Source organism: Lepus europaeus, chromosome 12 (assembly GCF_033115175.1).
Source record: "Lepus europaeus isolate LE1 chromosome 12, mLepTim1.pri, whole genome shotgun sequence".
Lineage (NCBI taxonomy): Eukaryota > Metazoa > Chordata > Mammalia > Lagomorpha > Leporidae > Lepus > Lepus europaeus.
The window spans coordinates 57,418,181-57,428,744 of record NC_084838.1 but is presented as its reverse complement, the minus strand read 5'-3'; positions in this window follow the sequence as shown (position 1 = coordinate 57,428,744).

Here is a 10,564-nt window from a genome sequence, read left to right as displayed (position 1 = left end):
GAGCCTTAGGTGATTACTGACATCATAAATAAGAGTGTCATTTGTTAAATTGACAACAGGAGTCACTGTGCACTTGCTCCCCATTTAGGATCTCTGTCCTTAATGTGTTGTACTATGAAAATTAACAGTAAAAATAGTCTTCAAACTGTACTTTATACTTCGTGTGGGTGCAAATTGTTGAAATCTTTACTTAGTATAAAGTTGATCTTCTGTACATAAAGATAATTAAAAATTAATCTTAATGAAGAATGTGATGGGAGAGAGAGAGTAGGAGTGGGATGGTTTGCAGGTGGAGGGTGAATTTAATTATGGGATGGCACACTAGGTTGATCCTCCACCTAAGGCATCGGCATCCCATATGGGCATCAGTTCTAGTCCCAGTTGCTCTTCTTCCAGTAAAGCTCTTTGCTGTGGCCTGGGAAAGCAGTAGAAGATGGCCCTAGTGCCTGGGCCACTGGCTCCTGGCTTCAGATCGGTGTAGCTCTGGCTATTGTGGCCATTTGGGGAGTGAACCAATGGAACGAAGACCTCTCTCTCTCTCTCTCTCTCTGTAACTCTACCTGTCAAATAAATAAAATCTTTTAAAAAAATATAGAAAAAATGAACTGCAATTGGCAAACTAAACCTCTACCTTAGAAAGCTGGGAAATAACAAATTAAGCCTAAAATAATTAGAAATAGGCAGATAAAGAAGATAAGACCATAGTAAATGAACCAGGGAACTAAAGCATTGAAAAATTCAGTAAAATCAACATCTTGCTCTTTGACAGGATCAGCATTGATAAACTTCAGTATAGACTGATTAAGAAAAAAGTAAAAGTGTAAATTACCTAATTAGTCAATTTTGATATAGCATTTACTCTAAAATATAAATTCTTCTAAGTGTGATTAATATACTAGGAAATATTTAGAGAATAATGTACTTTCCTGTATTCTTGCGGGTGGTATTGTACACAACAAACACAAAGGGCAAAAACCTGTAGCTAGATGAACTAAGCTCATGCAGGAATACATAAAATTCATGCCCATGCACATTTCATGTATCTTCATCTGTGCAATGAACCATTGACATCTGGTGTTGGAAGTTACCATCCAAACTGTTTCCTTCCATCACTTTGTTTTTGTTTTTGTTTTTGACAGGCAGCATTAGACAGAGAGAGAGACAGAGAGAAATGCCTTCCTTCCATTGGTTCACTCCCCAAATGACTGCCACGGCCGGTGCTATGCCAATCCAAAGCCAGGAGCCAGCTGATTCCTCCTGGTCTCCCATGCGGGTGTAGGGCCCAAGCACTGGGGCCACCCTCCACTGCCTCCCCAGGCAACAGCAGAGAGCTGGACTGGAAGAGGAGCAACCAGGACTAGAACCCGGGGTGCCGGCGCCATAGGCAGAGGATTAGCCAAGTGAGCCGCAGCACCGGCCCCTTCCATCACTTTGTAATAACCCTTCTGATGCCCACTTCTGCAAGACCTCAGGTCTTTTCTGAGGTAAAGTGCTAAATTCATTGTGGCATTTGTGTATTTCTTAATCATTTCAAATACATAAAACTGTTCAGTTATTTATCTTTTTAAAAATTGTCACTGACTAGATCTTTGAGTGTTGTGCTTCTATCACCATTTTCTCCCTTATGCCATGTAGATTATACTGTACAATTTTGTATAGCACAGTGATTTTTAAGAATGCAAAGGTAGGATGAGCATTTGACCTAGTGGTTAAGAAGCTGGTTAAAACAACTACATCCTATATCAATATCCCTATGTTTAATATCTGGCTCTGGCTCCTGACTCCAGCTTCCTGCTAATCCTGAGCCTGATAGGCAGTAAATGATGACCCAACTAACTGGGCTCCCACCACCCACTTAGGAGACCTTGGCTGAGTTCTCAGTTCTGAGATTTGGCCTTAGTCTAGCCCCAGGTATAATTAGCATTTGGGAAGTGTAACAGCATATAGGATCTCTCTCTCTCTCTCTCTCTCTCTCTCTCTCTCTCTCTTTCTCTTTCTCTCCCTCTCTCTCTTTCTCTCCATTTCCCTCTCCCTCTCCCTCTCCCCCTTCTCTCTCTCTCTCCCTCCCTCCTTTTGTCATTTTCCTCCTCCTCCTCCTCCTCCCCCGTCCATCCCCCTCCCTTCTCTCAGTCCCACCATCGTAAAGAAGGTATATGAGGGAGGTATTATTACAGAACTGAGTGTACTTACCAAATGATCAAACTTACTGTCCCTAATGGCACAACCAGACATTATATACCTCCTGATTGGTTGCAATATGAACCATACAACATTACCATAAAACCACTCTTAAAATTCTTGAACCTGAATCTAATCAAGCCTTTATATCTAAACTACAAGGTAAAGAAAAACAGATATGAGAGAAGTGACATGACTCAGAGGAAACAATCAGACAAATGTACAACAAATGCTATTGTTACCCTGATTGAATCCTATTTTGAATAAGCCAACTATAAAATTCAATTTTAGAACCACTGTGGCAATTGACTAGGCACTAGAGAGTTATATATTATAGAATTTTTGCTGATTTTAAGAGGAATAATGGTATTACTAGTCACAATTGTCCTCATTTTTTGGAAATAAAAGTTGAAATATTTAGAAATGAAATATCTTCATGTCTACAATTTCTTTTAAATTCTTCAGCATTATATACTCATGAAATCAAATATGCAAATACATATTGCAATTTAAGAAATATGGCAGAATGCCATGGGTATTCATTATACTAATCTTTTTACCTTTTGCAGGTCTGTATTTTTCATATTTGTTATTTTCATGATTTCACAAAATTGATGCATTAGCGGAATTGAAGTATCTCTACCTGCCCTTTGTGCTAGTGCCTTCAAGGCTTCAGGCCACCCTTATCTTAGGGTCTGTTTATCCTGCTTGCACCAAGTGGACAGAGTCCAGTCTCTAATTGCTCTCATGTTTTCTGTTATAAAAAGCACTGGGTTCAGGCAGCCAGTGTCCATCCTCAGGATTCCTTGCATTCCTCTAGGATATAAAGCTCCCATTGTATTCCCTTGTCTGGGCCCCGCAGAGGAAGTTGAGTATGACTTTCTCTCTTTTACTTGAATATATTTTCTTTGAAAAAGGAACAATCAAATCAGAGAAAAATCTGAAAAAAATCAGTAGAGATGTACTTAATAATTACTGAGAAAAGAGATGATGTTCTAGAAGTCTGGGACTCAAGAGAAAAGAGCTAAAGATTTTAGCATGAAATGAATGGGCTGGGGACAGTTAGGGGAGAAGCAAATCCTACAGAGTAACTCTAAAATGCATATGGGCAAGTCCCGCTTCCATGTAAAACTAGGCACAGCCAGTCTCTTCCAACAGCTTGACATGTTGGAGCTGCAGAATCTAAGCCAGGACTGAAAGAAAGGCCTGAGCATACCAGACAGAGCAGGACAGCTCACGTACATGGTGTTACAGAACAGAGTAATGGGACAGAGAACACAGAGAAGAATTACAGACATTTAGAGGTGATTACAGGACTCTTTTTAAAATTAGTTTTTGCATTTTCTCCTTTAATTTTTCACTAGAAGAGATGATTAGCTGTTGCACATCCAGAAATAGTTTACACTAAACATAGCAAAGCTGGCAGGAGTGTGAGAATGATGCCTCTTAACTGTAATCCTTCCCTCAGTAAAGCAATGTCAATGTTATGAACTCAAATCAAGAGTAACCTTGAGAATGGGGTGCAAGATCGCAGCTCTTCACTTCTGAAGGATTTGTTTGCTCTCAAAGATATGCAGCCTATCTAATGTCAGGGGGACCTTTAATAATTATCAATGTTTTTGATCTTCTGTATACAAAGAGAATTGAAAATGAATCTTTACATGAATGGAAGGGGAAAGGGAGCGGGAGGGGGGAGGGTTGCGGGCGGGAGGGAAGTTATGGGAGGGGGGAAGCCATTGTAACCCACAAGCTATACTTTGGAAATTTATATTCATTAAATAAAAGTTAAAAAAAATAAAATTTTATATTTAAAATAAAAAAAAAAAGATACACTTCATCTTTCTCCTCTGAAGAATGAGCATCAGAGAGAGGGGGCAAGGACCAGGAGGCATGAACAGAAAGCTGGAAGTATTATCAAAACGCCATCTGATAAGGGACCAGAGCCTCTCACCTAGTGCTAATACTTTTGGTTTCTCAAATATGACCCTTAGGCACATGGACATATTAAATTCTTTGCTCTCAAGAAAAAAAATAATAATTATCAATGTTTTTAAGATATTTGAAAGGCAGAGTGATGGAGAGGAAAGGAGAGAGAGGAAGAGAAAGAAGGAGAGAGGGCGGGGTTGGGGGGGGAGAGAGACAGAAGGGAGAGAGACAGAGAACTTCTTTCTGTCTGCTGGTTCACTCACCATTTGGGAATAGGAAATGAGGCTGGACAACATCAACACTCTGTACTAACACTGGGCTTGGGTTGAGGAAATTTCTTCTTACATGAAGACTTTCTCCAGGCAGTCTTGTGTGGGAGTCCATGAACTATTTTTCTTCTCAGTGAAACACCAACTCCCTGCCCCAGGGAGAGATGCAAATATACATTTATACATGTGTATGCAAATGAAAGCTCTTCAAGGAGCTCAAGGAAAATGCATATATAAAAAAAGCTACATATGTATTTTGGGTTTTTGTACCAAATTAAACATGTTTTAATTTCATTTCCATGAACTTTTTGAAGTTTCCTCATAGATATAGTTGGAAATCTGTATAAAAAGTCTTATTTTGGAATAATTTCCGACATACAGGAAGGTTGCAAAAATATTGTGAAAAGTTCCCATACACTTTTAATCCAGATTCCCAACATGTTAACATCTTACTGATTTATCATTCTCTTCCTCTGAATCATTTGAAATTGCATTGAGGATATAATGCCTCTCTATGCCTAAATTTCTTAGTGTGTTTTTTCTTGAAACAAGGACATTCTTTTATATAACTACAGCACCATTATCAAAACCAGGAAATTAGCATTTACACAGTTATTATCCAATCTACAAACCCATTCAGATTTCACCAACTGTCACACTAATGTGCTTCATAGAAAAAAACCCACGTATTTTTCTGGTGTTGGATTCAATCTAATAGTTACATCTCTTCTGACTCCTGTAAGTTCCTTCCTGTTTTTCATGATATAGACATTTTTGAAGGTTACTGGCCAGTTAATTTATAGAATGTCTTTCATCTTTGGTTTGTGTGATTCAAATCAGGCTATTACTTTGGAAGCAAAGCACAGAAATAATGATGTGTTTTTGTTTGTATCATCTCAGAAAGTAAATGATATTTATTGCTCATTATAGGTTATATCAACTTTGAACTCTTGGGTAAAGTGGAGTCATTGAGATTTGTACACTGTACAGTTACTTCTTCCCCTCCCCTATTTGTAATAAGAATCTTGAGAGGAGACACTTCTGGGCTAGCAAAAGAATCCTAATTCTTGTAAAACTTTCACCTTTCATTCACCATAAATTAGTGCTTTTGCCTAAAGCAAATATTATTACAGTTGTTGCAGATTTTTTTTCTTAATTCTTTCATCCTTCTACATTTATTTGCATCATTTCTTCCATAACTATTAGCTGCCATCTTACTGGCAGGAAGAGATTTCCCTATGTATATTAGTAAGGGCCCATGGACTATTACTGTACCCTATGGGTTACAATCTGTATTAGCAATATTTATTTGGAGGTTCAGATTGCCCAGGCTGAGCATCTTCAAGCTGGCTCTTTTTCTTTTTGAGATGTCGCCATTGTCTTTAAGCATATCTCTACCTTCTGCCCAGCAAGATGTTCAGTGCTCATCTTGTATTTTTCCAGCTCCACCCCTGATATCAGCCTTATCTTTAAGGTATTCTGACTCCTTTTAGTGAAGATTGTTATTTAGAATCCAAGTGGTGGGTATTAGGTCTGCTCTTCTGTATTGGGATGCTCTCAATTAACACTTTCATAAGCACTGTTCTTATCATCATTTCACTTATGGAAAATTCTCCTGGGCATTTCTGCCGGTTCCATGTGCTGTCTCTTGCCTTCCAAGCAGCTTTTACTTACTGGTTCTCATATTCCTGGCAATATCTCTTCTTCTTGATGGCTAGAAATTTGGATGTATCCTCCCCAGAGCCTTCCTTTTCAAGCAACTCCTCCCACAATCACATATTCTGAATCAAACACCAGGAAATTGGAACACATGACTTCCTAAGTTTGAATATGATGGAGTGGAAAAAGGTATTTGAAATTAGTGCACTCTTAGAAACTAAATCCATCAATTAGTACAGATATCACACTCTTCCTTTTTAAATGGGAAGACAGATATTAAAAAGCAAAATGATAAATGCAGGTGGTGCTAATGTTTCCAAACATTGCTCATGTTCTCTGCTCTATAATTCCTAATCATTTTTCTGAGAAGCTTCAAGGAGGATCTCTGCCACTTATTCATCTATAATTTCTGATAGGAAAGCCCATAAATTCTGTAATGTCTCTTATCCTGCATGTCTCAGGACTAAATTAGTTACCTGTCATACCATTTGCTCTTCATATGAGGTCCCAAATGCTCTAAATATCAACCTTCCAAAAGACCAAGTGCTGGTGGACAGAAAAAGTACTCTGTCATGTACCATTCATTTTCCTAGTCCTGAAAATTTTCCCAAGGCCAAGCCTGGCATGTTTATTATGTTGTAACATTGTGATTTGTTTCATTTGAAATAAGTGTCTGTTTTAAAGTTGATGCCAGTTGTATATCCTTACATGTTTTCTTGGAATAATAGTAGATGTCATTAATATCAGAAACTGACCTTGCCTAATACAGAGGAAGAAGAGGCACCACAGAGGCCCATCAGAGCTGATCCTCCAGCTCAGGGCTAGATTTCATTGCTGTCATAGGAAGTCAAGCATCTTGTGTACCATTCCCACTGCTACCCCTAGTCCATATAGTGGCTTTGCACAAATTAGAAAAAGGTACTTGGAAGGCCTCAATCTCACAAGTAAAGGGTTGGTCACAATTCATTAGTCAGAATTAGTCGCATAACTTTACCCAATCACAAGTTGGTTAGAAGTGCAGCTTCACCATGGACCCTGTGTGGAAGGAGAGCGAGAAACATTTGGCAACAAGACTAATGACAACCAAATGTATTGTAATCAGTTGTTTCTCATTATCAATTAGTATGTTATCATATTAGTAGTATGTAAAATAATAGTTTTTCCAGTTTGTGGCCTCTTGGATTCTATGAAATATTGTAGATTTTGTGCACAGTTTGAGAATACTAAAAGAATTTTTTCTAACCCTTCCAAAACAAGGGGCTAAGAATCAAAGCCTACAATCTTAAAGGCAAATAGGTGAATCCCAAAGCTCACAGGCTCACCGTGTAGAAACTTGCGCCACAGCTGTGCCATCTGCATACATTTAGAGGAGCTGTATGATCTCCCCAGCACCACTGTTGCCCCCTCTCTTTGCCCTGTGTTCTTCTCCCAGCTGGCCAGTACTTGAAGTGTGTGTGCCTCTTTGGGTTTCTGGTCCCTGTGGTGCCGTGACTACTGCTGCCACTTTGAGCCCTGGTCATGTCCAAATCCATTGCTGACATTTAATCTTATTTCAGGCAGGAACTGCTCTTGGGCCAATGCTTTGGATCTGGGCTCAGTTGACTCTCCTCTCCTGAGCCCTGAAACTACTCTGAAGCAGCTCCCCTGGTGGACTGCACCCCGAGCAAGTGCTAGAAACTGGGCCCAGTGCTGGTCCCCAGCTGGCTAGACTGTTTGAGAAATCCTAGACCTTGACTACATCACCTGTTTTGCTCCAGCTGCCAATACCCTAACTAGCCAGCAGAATGTTCTCTTCCTGAGCACCCATAATGATTCTAACAAGGCTGGACTCCTGCTCTGGGCAGGTAATGAGCTGCTTCTGTGGAAGAGAGCCCAAATGAAGGAGAGGCTGTCTTTACTGCCTGTGAAGCAGTAAACACCAGGCCTGGCTCAGCTCTTGCTCCATGAGCAAACCACTCTCCCATCAGGTCCACCTCATCCACACGTGTGCCTGCACATTATTCTCCAGCCACACTAGGCAGTCTACACCACCTGCTCTTCAAGATGCCAGGTCTCTTGCTCCATCATGTTATTCTTACATATTCTTCAATGTCAGGCCAGAGGCTCTGGTACCTTTTAATTTCTTTTTAAAGTGCTTATTATTTATTTGAAAGAGAGAGAGAGAGAGAGAGAGAGAGAGACCTCCTATCGGCTGGTTCATTCCCTCAAATGCCTGCAACAGCTGGGGCTGGGCAAGGCCAAAGCCAGGAGCCCAGAACTCCATATGGATCACCCACATGCACAGCAAGGACTCAGATACTTGAGCCATCATCTGCTGCCTCCCAGGATGCATAGCAGGAAGCTGGATCAGAAGCAGAAGAGTTGGGATTCTAACCAATAAAATGATGTCACATATGGATGTTCTAAGTAGTGGCTTAACCCACTGTGCCAGTATACCCACCCCTTCTTTAATTTCTGTAGCCTTACTCTCATTTTCCCCTCCCCTAAAAGTCCTTCTGAATTTTAGCCATACCCAAATCATTCTAATTATTGTGTCACAATACAACACTGTGTGTGTGTGTGTGTGTGTATCTTTGCTGTGACCTCCTTAAAGGCATGAGGTGTGACCTGGCATTTCTATGCATTTGATCTCCAGCTCAAAGCCTGACAGATTCTAAAAGCCTAATAAATATTAAATGAATGCCAGTCATGTCTTGGTGAGGAGAATGGAAAGTAAGTCACCAGGCAAATAAACCTGAAGGTCCTTTCCCTGGAAGTAAGGGTAACACCAAACCTTGTCACAGAACAAGTGAGAGGTAGGCAAAGGAGATGCCAGCCACTCCAGCTTTCCTCAAGTACAGGAAGGGAACGGAAATGCGCATCAGTGATAGTAAAGGGGAGAGACAGGACTCGCCCTGGGCCAATGTGTGCTGGACAGAGCTGCAGCCAGTGTCTGGAAGTGAAAAGCCTCAGGCTGAAAGGCTTGGTCTGTCTACTACTCCTGGATGCCTCAAGATTCAGTTGCCCTTTGCAAATCTCCTGGATGCCTCTGGTTTGGGATACCCTCTCCACCCCCAGCCTTCCTTCTTAGTAAGGGTCCTGCCACACACCCACTGCCTGAGCCACTGTGGGTCCCTTCATGATGCCTCTCACACGCTGGCTTCTCACATCTGATCACATCATTCTAGTGTTTGTACTATTTTATAGTCCCAAGAAGTGGTATATGACAGTTTAGGTTGCTCCGTATCTTGCCAAGATCTGATGCTGCCATACTTTCATCTTAGTCACTCTAATGAAATGGCATTTCATTAAGGGGTAAATATGTGGTTTTTTGTTTGTTTTTGGTGACTTATGATGTTGAGCACCTTTCAATATGCTTAGTTTATCTCATTTTTGATATTTCATTTCGTGATGTAAACATGTGTAACTCCTTTTGAGAAGTGTTTGTCTTGTTCATCTTTTATAAAACTCATTTGGCTTTTGTCTTTTTAAGTTATAAGAGTTCTACATATAAATATTATATCAGATGTATTTATTGAAAATGTTTTATTTTAATGTGTGACTTGCCTCTCCATTGTATTAGTAATGCCATTGAATGGAGAGCCAGTTTTATCTTTGGTAAGATAGAATTTATATTTTATTTCTTGTGGAGCTATTGCTTTCCTTTAAACATTTTTTTTTAAATTTTATAGCTATTTGCAAGATAGGCAAACAGAGATCTTCCATTAACTGGTTCACTCTCCAAATGCCCACAACAGCTGGGGCTGGGCTAGGCTGAGACCAGGAGCCTGGAACCCTATCCAGCTCTTGCATGTGGTTGGTAGGGATCCAAGCACGTGGCCATTACCTGTTCTCTTGCTGGGTCTCATTAGTGGGAAGCTAGAATTGGAAGCAGAGCCACAGTTTGAACCCAGGCACTCCAAATGGGATGTGTGCAACCCAAGTGACCACTTCTACCATGCTTCTGTATCCTACCTATGCAGTATTTGTCTGGTTATGCAGATACTCTCAAATGCTTTATTCAGTATAAGATTAGAGTCATGATGTGGGGGGAAGAGCCATTGTAATCCATAAACTGTACTTTGGAAATTTATATTTACTAAATAAAAAAATGAAAAAAAAGAGATTATAGTCATGATGGCACATTATCTGTTAGTATTTTTATTAAATTATTAAATTAATTTTGAGTTTACAGATTCACCAAAAGGTTCTCAGTGATCCTCTGTGACAGCCACACCAAACTTTGAGAACCTGTACTCTGTATCTTTACTGAAATGCTTTGTCTGCCATTCTATCAGAAATATGAAAATTCGACTCTGTGAATTTTTTTCTCTTCAGTTCTAGCTCTTTTTTTTTTCTGTTGAATTATAAATTCCTTACATGGGGAATGGGAAACTGGAAGCCACTTTCTTAGATTTCTTCTATTTTATTTTCCTTTTCTTTCAGCATTGTTTATTTATTTGAAATACAGCATTACAGAGAGAGGGAGCGAGAAATCTCCCATCCGTTTGTTCAGTCTCCAGATGGCTACAATGAGTGTGACTGGGCCAGGA